Here is a 13,922-nt window from a genome sequence, read left to right as displayed (position 1 = left end):
ATCCATGTGTTGGAAACCATCAGCCTAGGAATCTGAGTGGCATGTGGGTCATTATTGGACTTGTGACCTGAGCAAAAGTACATCCTCATTCATTTTTAAATTAATATCATCACAGCATTTCCTCTCCTATTCTGATTAATAGGAGATCATATAAAATCAAAATTACCTTAAACATGACTTTAGGAATTATCCTTAACGGAATGACTAACCCAGCCTATTTTTCTTTCAGCACTGAAACAGATCACTGTCTCTTCAGAAAAGTAGTAAAAGGAACTGGCAGCTTATTTTTAAGGGGTGGAGTGTATGAAAATAGAAATCATAAATACTAAACTTACTGTGAGATACTCACAGCCTAGGAAGCAGGCAGCAATTTCAAAATGATTGAAAGTGTGTATATGACTATTTTTATTCCCTTAATGTTATTTAAAAGCTACAATTTCTAATCCAAAGTAGTTCTTAATCCTTTAAAGCAATGATTACAATGGACCACAGTATCTGGTTTTGGGGTGAGATGTCTACACGTAGTCAGATTTAAAGACTTCTAGACTGCTGGGAAATGCAATGTGCTGTCTTTACAGCTTTTCTACTGTTAATATCACCCCCGAAATTCCTAATAAGCCATATTTGATCATAGGCTATTGCACATCTAATACATATTCCTATTCAGTGGTATTGAATATTGAATAGTGAACATTGTTGGAACATCAGTCACAACATAGTCTCTCTGTTGTGTTATTCTTCTCATGAGATGAGTTAAAAGATTATTTTAATCTGTTGGAGGTAAAAATTGTGGCTAATACATACTGAGGAATCCTTCACCATGTGCCAGACCATCTTTAAGTGCCTCCCACTCTGCGTTGAGTCTAATGCTTACCACAATCCTATAAATCCTATTTTTATACCCATTTCCTAGATCGAGGAATGTCCCCAGAGGATCCAAATTCAATCTGATGAGATTTTTGAGGTTGTTATACTGCATCTGAAATATACTATGAGTTGATTCCTCTACTATTAGATACTAAAATATCCAATATTAAGATATTTTAAGGCTGGTGTATATAGCACAAAGCCCAAGCAATCATGAAGCACTCAATAAAACTCCATTGTCCTAATGCCCAGCAGCAAGGAAAGGATTTCAAAAGACCTTACACTCCTGTCATGGAAGATGATAGAATCTGGCCAAGAGAATCCAACTTCTCACCTGTGGGTGGAGGAAAAAAAATGAATCAGTGACATCCAAAATGTCTCAGCAGAAAGTAGGGACAGAGGGTGTGGCATAACTGAATCTACAGGTTTCTTTTGTTATAAACTCTTCCTCCCTACAATCCATTCTACAAATATCAGCCAAAATAATATTTTTAAATTCAACTAGATGATGCTTGCTTCAAATTAAAAGTCCCCATCTCACAATAAAATACAAAGTTGTGCTGTGGTTTATAGGATCCTACAGGATCTGTCACCTACTCAATTTTTAATCTCCTATCATCCCATCTTACTTAAACCATAGACTCTGATCATGGCAGCCCCCATTCTGCCTCTTCAGTGGACCAAGTTGGTTACTGCCTCAAGGTCTTTGCTCTTACTGTCTCCTCTGTCAGGAGCTTTCTTCCCCCACTTGTCACAGCCTCACTACTTCTCTCCAGACAGGGCTCCAATCAAATAGAACCTGCTCAGAAAGCCTCTTCCTGACTATGCCATCTTAACTGCGTTTCTCCTACCCTCTCCCTTCACCTACCCTCTTTCTACTCCTGTCCCTACTCAAATACTCACATCCACATATTTTATATTCTCAGTAGCATTTGTCACCATCTCCAGTTACTTATTTACCCATTTATTTACTCATCTGCTATGAATTTTCCTGTTTATGGATGTATCTTCAGTAAATATGTACCTGGTACATAGTTTGAGCTTAATAAATATTGTTTGAACAAATATGTGGCATTCTGAAATATATAACAGTTTCAGAGATCTGATGGAAAACTTGATAATAGGGAGATAATAAATATCACCCTGAACTGTAACAAAATTCCTAAATATAAGCCATAAAATTAAAACTGGGATGGGAGGGAGGAAATAAGAGGAAGAGGAGAGGTGATGTGGGAAATGCCTGCAGAAGGCCTAACTAGGAAAACTGAGCAATTCCTCTGGGCTCTTTCCATAGTTTGGCTATTGTGTACATTGCTGCTGCAACACTGAGGTACAGGTAACTCTTCAGATCACAGCATTTGTATCCTTTGGGTACATAGTGGTGCAACTGCTGGGTAGTAGGGTAGCTCTATTTTTAACTTCTTGAGGAACCTCCATACTGTTTTCCAGACTGGCTGCACCAGCTTGCATTCTCACCAACAGTATAAGAGGGCATCCCTTTCTCCACATCCTCACCAACATCTGTTGTTTCCTGATTTGTTAATTTTAGCCATTCTGACTGGTGAGAGGTGGAACCTCATTGTGGTTTTGATTTGTATTTCCCTGATGCCAAGTGATGTTGAGCATTTTTTCATGTGTCTGTTGGCCATTTGTATGTCTTCTTTGGAGAAATGTCTGTTCATGTGTTCTACCCATTTCTTGACTGGATTATTTGTTATCGCATATTGAGTGTGATAAATTCTTTATAGATCTTGGATACTTGCCCTTAATCTGATAAGACATTTGTAAATATCTTCTCTCATTCTGTCAGTTGTCTTTTGGTTTTGTTGACTGTTTCCTTTGCTGTGCAAAATATTTCATCTTGATGAAGTCCCAATAGTTCATTTTTGCTTTTGTTTCCCTTGCCTTTGGAGATGTGTCTAGCAAGAAGTGGCTGTGGCTGAAGTCGAAGAGGTTGCTTCCTGTGTTCTCCTCCAGGATTTTGATGGATCCTGTCTCACATTTAGGTCATTCATCCATTTTGAGTTTAACTTCGTGTATGGTGTAAGGAATTGGTCCAGTTTCATTCTTCTACATGTGGCTGTCCAATTTTCCCAACACCATTTGTTGGAGAGACTGTCTTTTTTCCATTTGATGTTCTCTCCTGATTTGTCAAATATTAGTTGACCATTGAGTTGAGGGTCCATTTCTGGTTTCTCTATTCTGTCACATTGATCTATGTGTCTGTTTTTGTGCCAGCATCATACTGGCTTGGTGATGATAGCTTCGTAATTGAGTTTGAAGTCTGGAATTGTGATGCCACCAGCTTTGGTTTTCTTTGATGATGATTTGGGGTGATGATCTGGTGATTTGGGGTCTTATCTGTTTCCACACAAATTTTAGGATTATTTGTTCCAGCTCTGTGGAAAACGTCAATGGGATTGCACTGAATGTGTAGATTGCTCTGAGTAGAATAGATATTTTAACAGTATTTGTTCTTCCAATCCATGAGCATGGAATGTTTTTCCATTTCTTTGTGTCTTCCTCAATTTCTTTCATAAGCGTTCCATAGTTTTCAGAGTAGAGATGCTTTATCTCTCTGGTTAGGTTTATTCCTAGATATCTTATGGTTTGGAGTGTAATTGTAAATGGGATTGATTCCATTCTTCTCTTTCTTCTGTTTCATTGTTAACATATAGAAATGCAGCTTATTTCTGTGCATCGATTTTATATCCTGCCACATTGCTGAATCCCTGTATGAGATCTAGCAATTTTCTGGCAGAGTCTTTTGGGTTCTCTGCATAAAGTATCATGTCATCTGTGAAGAGTGAGAGCTTGACTTCTTCTTTGCCAGTTTTATGCCTTTTATTTCTTTTATGCTGTCTGGTTGCTGAGGCTAGGACTTCTAGTACCATGTTGAACAACAATGGTGAGAGTGGACATCCCTGTTGTGTCCCTGACCTTAGGAGAAAAGCTCTTCATTTTTCCCCTGTTGAGAATGCTATTTGCTGTGGGCTTTTCATATATGGCTTTTATGATATTGAGGTATTTTCCTGCTATCCCTACACTGTGGAGAGTTTTAATCAAGAAAGGATGTTGTATCTTGTCAAATGCTTTTTCTACATCAATTGAGAGGATCATATGGTTCTTGTCCTTTCTTTCATTAATGTGATGTATCACATTGATTGATTTGTGGATGCTGAACCACCCTTGCAGCTCAGGAATAAATCCCACCTGGTTGTGGTGAATAATCCTTTTAATGTACAGTTGGATCCAATTGGCTAATATCTTAGTGAGAATTTTGGCATCCATGTTCATCAGGGATATTGGTCTATAATTCTCCTTTCTGCGTGGGGTCTTTGTCTGGTTTGGGGATCAAGGTAATGCTGGCCTCATGGAACAAGTTTGAAAATTTTCTTTCCATTTCTATTTTTTGAAACAGTTTCAGAAGAATGGGTATTAATTCTTCTTTAAATGTTTGATATAATTCCCCTGAGAAGCCATCTGGCCCTGTACTCGCATTTGTTAGGAGTTTTTTCCTTGCTGGTTATGGGTCTGTTCAAGTTCTCTATTTCTTCCTGTTTCAGTTTTGGTAGTTTACATGTTTCTGGGAATGCATCCATTTCTTCAAGATTGCCTAATTTGTTGGATACAGTGGGATATTATGCAGCTATCAAAAAGCATGAAATCTTACCATTTGCAACCACATGGATGGAACTGGAGGGTATTATGCTAAGCAAAATAAGTCAATCAGAAAAAACAATTATCATATGGTTTTACTCATATTTGTAATTTCAGAAACAAAAAAGGATCATACGGGAAGGGAGGGAAAAATAAAACAAGATGAAATCAGAGAGGAAGACAAACCATAAGAGACTCTTAACTGTAGGAAACAAACTGGGGGTTGCTAGAGGGGAGGTGGGTAGGAGGCTGGGGCAACAGGGTGACAGGCATTAAGGAGGGTACTTGATGTAATGAGCACTGGGTATTACATGCAATGGGTGAATAACTGAATTCTACTCTGAAGCTAATGATACAGTATATGTTAACTAACAGAATTTAAATAAAATAAGTTTGAAAAAAATGAAAAGTGGAAAGTGAGCAACATCAGACTAGAGTATTCTTCCCTTCAAAGATCTCTTTGCCTCCAGGGGTCAGTCAAAGTCAAGAATGGTGAACTTGGAGAAAGAAGTCTGTTATTTTAATCTGAAGAAGCAGAAATGGAAGGTCATATAATTTGATCCCGAAAAAGTGATATGAAAGAGGAAATCAGATTAAAACATATGTTTTATGTTTTGAGATGAGGTTTGGTTACTAGTAAGATTGAAATGATTCTACTTTTTATTTGGCAAGAGTAGAGAGCTGGGGGAGTGGTAGAAATAAACAAATAAAGACCCCCTCCAGTAAAGAGCTATGTGCCCGTGCTCATCCCCACCAGGTCTTCCCAGCTGGTTTTTTCCCGCTTAGTTTAGAGCCCTCAGAGCTGAGTTTAGGTTGCTATCTGAGCCTAAGGATGACAAGCCCAGAGCTGGGCAGCTGCCTGAGGTGGTTTTGCTGCTAGAAGTCCCCTCTCTGCCCGCTTGTAAATAATGCTTGAAATAGCTCCTTTTTCAGACATAATTTCTCTTTTAATCACTTTCAGATTCTGCAAGGAAACCTTAAAAAGAGACATCTTTAATTTGACTTTGAAGTATGTTGTTTGTTTTTGGCTCACTGCAAATTAGCCGACATTTTAATTGTTGATGTTTGTTATTAAGATTGTATTTGGTGGTCTGTGTGGTTGCTTGGCAGAGTGAGAACAAATGCTCTGTGCATAAAACTGGTCCTTGCACTGGTTTGAGGAGTGGGGACCCCAGCAGCACTGTGGGTGCTGTTCCTGCCTCAAGCTCCATTTCAACCATACTTTGTCCTGGAAAACCCAAAACACATTTGGCCCTTAGCACTGTTTCCCTTGATTTTTAATCTTGCGAGCAATTTAAAGGAAATTTAATCCATATGTTTCTGATTCATTTAAATCACAAAAACATTGGGTTTTGAGAGTTATTTGATGTCCAAATGCCTTTTGAGACTTTTTAATAAACTTTCCAAGTCCTGTTGCCTTAAAAACACATACTCACGTTTTGCCAAGGGTGAATGGATTCAGGCTCCAAAGGATTTGGATTGAATATGAAATTCCAAACTCGTAAATTATGACCATGTTAAGATAAAGCCTGTGTCTACACAATACCCAAGCAGCCTCATAGAAAGCCAAAATACTGGGTCGTCATCCAGATGTTGCATAATTTCTAATGCATGGCAAGGCATCAACAAAACACCCGGATGGTTTACTCTCTTTTTCCCCCTTTATTCAGACTTTTGCTGTTAGAGTTAAGGATGTGGGCAGCAACTGTCAATCCTGGCACACTATGAGGAGTTTATTTTAAAAGAGTTTCTATGTCCATGTGTGGATCACAATGTTCATGGGATGGGGTGGGGGTAAGGAAAGAACCTGCTCTTCTTTTTTAAAAGCAGGCTGTGTTGAGGAAGTTGCAAGGTTTGAAGGGCTGAGATGGGCCATTGTCCAAATGGGTTGGGGCATTCCTCAAGGAAGGTGGGGAAAGTAGATGAACAGGTTAAAGATATGTTTGCTGCAGGAGCACCTGGGTGATGTAGTTGGTTAAGGTTTCATCTCAAGGCCCTGATCCCAGGGTTGTGAGATCAAGCCCTGCCTTTGGCTCCATGCTTAGCATGGAATTGGCTTGAGGGTGTCTCTTTAAATATATATATATATATGTTTGCTACATTTTTCTAAGTGGAAGGGATATGTGGTAAGGCAAAGCCAGCAAGAATAAAGATCTTTATGGTCCTTCCTCCTAATGGGGAGTGCCAGGGATGAAATTAAAAGCAACTGCAAGTAACTCATGAGATGAGAGAATAACGATAAATTAACAACAACTAACTTCCAGAGGCATTTAGTAAGACATTTAATAAGATAAGGAGACTGATAATAATCAAAATAATATTAATAATTTCTAACTTTTATATAGACCAAAACAAGTGGAAGAAGAAGAAGAAGGAGAAGGAGAAAATCTAAGTCACATGACAACCCAGACAACATATCCTGTCCTAAGGGTTGTCAGACATTTACATTTAATCCTCCCAACAATTTAAGAGGCAGGTGGTGTTCTTTCCCTAAGGAAGACCATCTACTTAGCGGTCACTGAGAAGAGTCAATAAGCTATGCCAGCACCCAGTGCAGGTAGACCAGTTGTCTTCTCCAATGGATGATGTTTTTTTTGTTGTTTTTTTTGTTTTTTGTTTTTTTTGCATCCAGTGGGTATCTAGTCACATCTAGAGACACTTTGATCATCACAGCTGGAGTGTGTCATTGCTGGGGTGCAGTGTTACTGGCATCTAGGGAGTAATGACCAGAGATGCTACCCAATATCCCACCATACTCAAGATCAATCCCTACACCAAAGAATTAGCCAGACCCAAATGTCAGGGCTGTATGTGTGGAGCCCTGAGGTAGACAGAGGGGCTGTGAAAACTTCTGACATTCAAGTTCTAGGTTCTTTGCTACTGACTGCAAGCAGATAGGAATTGCAAATCTTTCCAACACCTGGGCCCTGGTATATTACAAAAAGCCAAGCTGTATTTGAGCAATGGTTTCAAACTTGAACATTCATCAGGATCACTTGGCACAATTGTTAAAACACATATTGCTGGACTTCACTCCCACAGTTGCAGATTCAGGTGGTCTGGGGGGTGACATGAGAACTCGAATTTCTTCTTTGAAAAGATTTTATTTATTTATTTACTTACTTACTTATTTACTTAGTGCACAGAGAGTGGAGGCCAAGGGAGAGGGAGAGAGAGAATCTCAAGCAGATCCCCCCTGCCCCACCTCCCGCTGCTCCCTGCCCCACCCCACAACTGGGCACGGAGCCTAGCTTGGCACTTGACCTCATGATCCTGAGATCATGACCGGAGCCAAAATCAAGAGTCAGATGCTTCACTGACTGAGCCACCAAGGTGCCCCATATCTTGGATTTCTAGCAACTGCCCAGGTGCTGCAGCTGCTAGTTCACAGCTGCACTTTCAGAATCACTGCCTCTGAACATGAAGGCATGAGGGCTTCCTAATACAGAACCCCAAAATTAAGAAGAACATGGGGTGCTATGCTTGTAAAACTTCAAGTATGAAGAAGCATAGTGGAATACATATCCTTTGCAAGCACCCCTCCCCCCAGCCCTAAAAGGGAGAGGAATTTAGCTGAGCTGTGCATGACCAAGTCTTGCTCCCAGTTTCACTGTAGAAAAGGCTGTTGGCCTTGGATGGTAAGAAAAGGAGTTTGTGAAGAGGTCAAGAGACAGGCCAGTCTGATCCACCACAGGCAACAGAACTCAGCACTGGAGAACTGTCCCCAGACAAGTCGGGTCTCTCTTTAGTGATCAAAAATGCCCTTCCTGACCACGTAACCCAAGTGGCTCCTCTTGCTGTCCCCAAACCAATGTCTAGCAACTCACCAACACTCTTTCCTTCAGAACATTGACTGCTCCTGGAAAAAAATGGAGTTGAGGCTATTTCCTTGTCTTTGCTCTGCCTTCCCCCACAGACCATAACATTCATAAAGGATGGGACTTCAGATTAACTAGTCATCTCCAGCACCTAGAATAATGCCTGGCTCATGGTAGGCTTTTTTGAAATATCTATTGAGCGAATGAATGAAGCCCAGCAAAAATTGAGGCAAAACCTACGCATGTCCCTGGACTTATTCTTTTTCCACAAGGAAGTTCTTCCCTTTCTGTGTCTCCTCCCTCCTTCCCGCTCTCTCTTCCTCTTTACCTTTTCCTCCCTTCCCCTCCCTTTTTTCCTCTCCCTATCTCCTCTCTCTCCCTCCCTCCCCCCTCCCGCCTTCCTATGTGTCTTCACCGCATTGGTCTCTCCATCCCTCCTCTCCCACAGGGTTCTCACAGGCAAAGAGGAATGTACTTCTCTGGGTGGTCCGAAAACTATGAACTCTACATTCCCAGGATAGATTAACAGGCCCAGAGCACCTCCTTGGGCATTTCTTTCAAACTCAGTTTACCAGTTTCTAGGAAACACAATAAAATCACCCTGGAAGGAAAGCACCCAGAAGTGACAACAATCCTATTGTGACAATAACAATGACAGTAACTGGCATTTATGGAGTCCTTACATCTCATCTGGTCCCTACAACAACTTGTTGGGTTAAATATAATTATTTTGCTCATTACTTAAAGGGAGCAATTGAAGCTCAGAAAGACGTTGGAATCCTCCCAAAGATAAGTCACCGGTACGTGGAAAAACTGGGTTTTGAATTCTGGCATCTGATTCTAAGGTGTTCTTAGCCAAAAGAGGAGATCAATAAATAGTTGCTGATTGATTGATTGATTGATTGATTGATTCAAGCAGATTTCCAGGTTGAGGGTTGTTACCATCTGTCCTCATCTGTCATTAGGTTGTCATGTGAAATGTAGATTATTTATCTTTCTGGAGCCAGTCCTTGTCACTGATCTCTCAATAAAATTCTTGTCTAACCTGTCATATTAATGTTATTTTTGCCACAAAAAGTTTACTGAGTAACAAAGAAGTACTTCATTCTAATTACAAGACCAAAAAAAGAGACTGTCTCCATGGGACCCTAGGCATTCCACAGCTTTCCACCAGCCAAATAAAATTTCCAGTGGAAGGAAGAAGACAACTAAAATCAGACATGTACATATCTTCATCATGTAGCTTCCCAAGGAACCACGAAGCAACAAGATGATTTGAGCAACAAGGCTAACTTGGCTGCTTATCATTGGATCTAGATCCTCTAGTAGTTCTCTAACCCTGTGAGCTCGGCCACTGGACACAGGGACAGAGAAGGTTGGCCTTCAGTTAACAACAATAACAAAGCACACTGCAGAGTGGCTTTGGAGACTCCAATCTTGTCTTTTTTGGATACTTGGCCTGACAAAATTGGAATGAAGAAGATACTCTTCTTTAAAGCATAACATCTCCTGGAAGGATCAGCAACCTTACCCCACCTCGCCCTGTCCACTCCCTGGTCATCTCTCTCCATACATCTTTCCTGGCCCCGTGACTTGCCCCCCCTCCACTCACTGGTCCTCACTGGTGTTTTCCCACTCACTTGTGTCCTTCCTCTCTTTCCTAAAATCTTTCTTACACCATTTTCCACCTAGCCTCACCAATGAAAAAGATCTTGTCAGCTACAGTTTCTTTAACTTGTTTTATAAACATTACTCGATTGCTTGAATATTCTTAAATGTTATGCTTTCCCAATTCTATTTTGTTTTTCCACCACTGTTCTACCAGCTGCTGCCTGGATGACCTCATCCACTCTTATTGTTTTCACGTTCAGGGAGTTGCAGAGAATCCCAAGTCCCTATCTCTAGCACAGATCTCTGTGGTGAGTTGCAGATGCCCAGTGCATGCCAGCTGGTGTCCCAAACATACCACAAATGTGTCTTTTTCGGGGAGATTGTTTCAGGATTTTAAAATTTAAGAGAAGATTTGAAAAAGTGAGGCATCACTCCTGAGATCCTAATTCGTGTTGGGAAAGAGCATTTAGAAGAAACATCAGTGCCGACATACACACATAAGAATTAAAATTTTAAAAGGAGTTTCAAGGAATAAACAAAACATGCAGAAGAAGGATCCAAAAGCCTTAACAAATAATTAGCAGGAGAACCAAAAGGCGAACGAAAAATAGAAGAAAAAGTCCTATGCAGTTGACAGAAGAAAACCGTAAAGCAGAGCCCATGCTGTACTATGCTTGGGATGGAAAGAGCTCGCAGAGCCCCAGGCAGACCTACCAAGGAAAGACATATACTTGGGATAACTTGTGAAATTCCCAGACTTCTAAGATAAGGAGAGATCCCTACAAGTTTTTGGAGAGAAAACAAGATTTTTAAGCAATTGTTACCCCTTGCCTTCAGTCTGAAGTACCCTGGGGGAGCACATGGTCAGCATTTAACTCACCCAATTCTGTGTTGGCAGAGAATGGGACTCAAGTATCCGACAGATGAGATTTATTTTGGAAAGCAAAAGAAGCAGAGGGCAATAGCAGAGAAGTGTACCTGCTCTCCTGGGAGGGCGGTAGGATCATTTTGGGAGCTAGTCTAAGAGGGCATGTGCCCTTGAAATCATGGCCGCCCATTGGAAAATCATGGTTTGGCAAGCCACAGTTTACTGAGGGGGTATTTTCATTCATGTGTATCTTTGTTCATCAATTCATTCCATCTGTGTTTATTGAGCAGCGACTATGTGCTGGGCATGGGGGCTCACTGTGAGGATGGAGCTTTGAACAAGACAGACGAGGTTCCTGCCTTTATGGAGTTTCTGTTCTGGTTGGGGAAACGCAGAAGCAAACGAAGACATTAGCAGACAAGATAATTAAAGACTGAAGTCGATCTGATCTAGGAAATAGAAGGGTGTGGAGGAGAGAACGGGGAGCTATCGACCCGGAATAGGGCAGCCAGAGAAAGAGGTGACATTAGCAGGGGCCCCTTAACCAAGCCACCAACGGGCGTGTGTCAGAGGAGTCCAGGCAGAAGGAACAACAGAGGAAAGGCCAGAAACAAGGCAGGTTTGGACGTTTCAGAACAAGAAGATTGCCGAGAGGAGGATGGATAGACAGCAAGAGACAAGGGGACGATGACGACAGAGAGGGACAGTGACAAGATGACATTGTCGATGCAAACAAACCAAGATCCAGCCAGTGAGAGTCACCTGCTGGCGCACCTGAGACCTTCGTGGCTGGAGGAAGGGTGTTTGTCCCCACGCCCAGCTGGCTCTATTTTGAATCTGGCCCAGGACCGGGCCCTGGGGTGCCAAACCCAGAAGAGGGGGAGGAGGCGCCTGTGGTGGCTGTCGCACCTGCTGAAGCACTCATCACAAAGCATTAGCATAAGAAAGGGAGGCTCCTTGTGTTTGGGCTTGTCACCCTGCCATGACAGGGTGCACAAATGTGGGCAGGCACAGGGAATGGAGGCCGTCAGCGTCTGCGCTGACAATGTTGGGTACCACTGCTGTCACTCCGCCGGGGCTGGCCCGCCTCCACTACCCACGCTGCCATTAGAAACAGCAGCTCCTCGCCCACCGCCTTTATTCCCACACAATGTGTCAATAGTCCCTTGGCAGGTCTTTGCTGAGAGACATGGGCGGGCTACACCTGCTCGCTGGGGCAGAAGAGGATGTAGTCCCCACCTCCACTCGATCCCAGACTTGGGGGCCTCTCTGCCCACACCCCCAGGAGGCTCAGTCCTCTGTGCTGTGGACATGGACAGACACACAGGACTTCCTTGACTTCACCTCCCCCTTCCTGGTTTACCAGCTGAGACTAAAACCCATAGGTAAATAGATGCCAAGTTCAATGGGACCAAAGCTGGCTCAAGATAGGGATGTGTTTATAAAGGAACCTTTTAAATGATTGCTCAAGAAATCGGGATATGTATTTATTCATGTGAAGACCTCCTTTTGCTTCTGGCCAATAATTTTGTTATAATCTAGAAACTGGACAATGGTGTCCGATACTCTGCAAGGCTGGAAAAGCCTAGATGGGTTGATGGACAGCCCATATTCACTGAGAGTCTCCTACAACCAACATGGGGACAGCAGCGAATCCACTGCCTTGAGAACAGTGCTAGTGGTTGCTAAAGGTAATCGGATTCTTACAATGAGGTACGAACTTGACTTTGTACTATCTCTTCAGTCCTCACAAAACCCTAGAAGGCAAAGCCCAGGCCAGGTCAAGAGCTTACTGAAGGTCACCGTGGTGAGCCACCAAGCAAGGCTGTCACTCAGGTTATTGCTCAAAGCTTTGTTTCTCCTTCAAGCTCAGGACTACCCCGTGAGCAGGGAGTTAAACAAGGGAGAAGCTGACATCAAGGGAGGTTAGGCAGCTACTGCCAGGACCCAAGCTAGACTTTGCCCTTTTACTTTTCCTGGTGGCTTCTCAAGTCTTCATTTTATACCAGCTGTTCGAGGCTCTGGCTTCCCTATGGCCAGCCCCTCCTTCAGGTCTTTTGATTCTGTTCGCATGTGCTTTTCCCAGCTGTTTGACAATAAACAGGCTTGAGCTGCAGAGTGAAGCAAGTTTCAAGTGCAGACATGAACTCGAGCTCCTGCCTAAGAAACCCTGCACCCTCTATTCTACGGGCCAACCCGCTTTCCTGAAATTCACGCTCCTTTTGTTCCCAAGACAAGGGCACTGAGGAATGGAAGAAGGGACATACAAGCTCATGGGTGTGAAATTCACTGAATCGCAGAGCTAGAAGGCCCATCGGGACTACCCAATGCAACCCCCTCATTTTACAGCTCAGGAAACAGGACCCCAAGGTTAAGTAAGTGCCCTAAGGTCACACAACCCATTAACAGCAGAGCCCAGATGGGAATTCCCAGACCCTAGTCTGGGCCTGAGAGAGCAAGCAGAGTGGAAAAATACATGCAGATGCCTATGTGTGCCCCTGGGCTGTGGGGTCTGGGGTGTGGGTGATATGCATGGAAATCACCCCTTCAGTCATTGTGAGCTTGCTTCATGCCTGCTGCACCTGGCTGCGGTGCCTGGCTGTGGCACCCAGCCCAGTGCCTAGTGCCCAGCCCAGCCCAGTTCCCAGACCAGTGCCCAGACCAGTGCCCAACCCAGTGACCAGTGCCCAGCCCAGTGTCCAGTGCCCAGCCCAGCCCAGTGCTATCACTTACGGGCTCCCCCCCCTAAAGCACAGCAGCAGGCAGGTGTCCATAACTCAGAGGAATGAAGACCAACTTAGGGGCAGGGTCCTGCAGGTAACCTTGGGAACTCCTCTTCCTGAAAACTTCAGGGTTCACTGCAGAACTTCAATGGCCAGGAATAAGCAGTATCTACTGAGTGCTTACTGTATGCCTGACACTCTAACATAATACAAATTTCCCTAAAGCAGAGGATGGGGGAAAGGGTTGAGGGAATATTTAAGCAAATGAATATGCAAATGTAAGTTTAATCAATGCAGACTTTCTTTTTTCTTTTTTCTTGGCAACTACAAGGCTTCTCAGTGCCTCAGACATACAGACTATCAACCTCAGAAGGG

The sequence above is a fragment of the Mustela nivalis genome (assembly GCF_964662115.1).
Source record: "Mustela nivalis genome assembly, chromosome: 8".
Taxonomy (NCBI): Eukaryota; Metazoa; Chordata; class Mammalia; order Carnivora; family Mustelidae; genus Mustela; species Mustela nivalis.
This window is presented reverse-complemented; position numbering follows the sequence as displayed.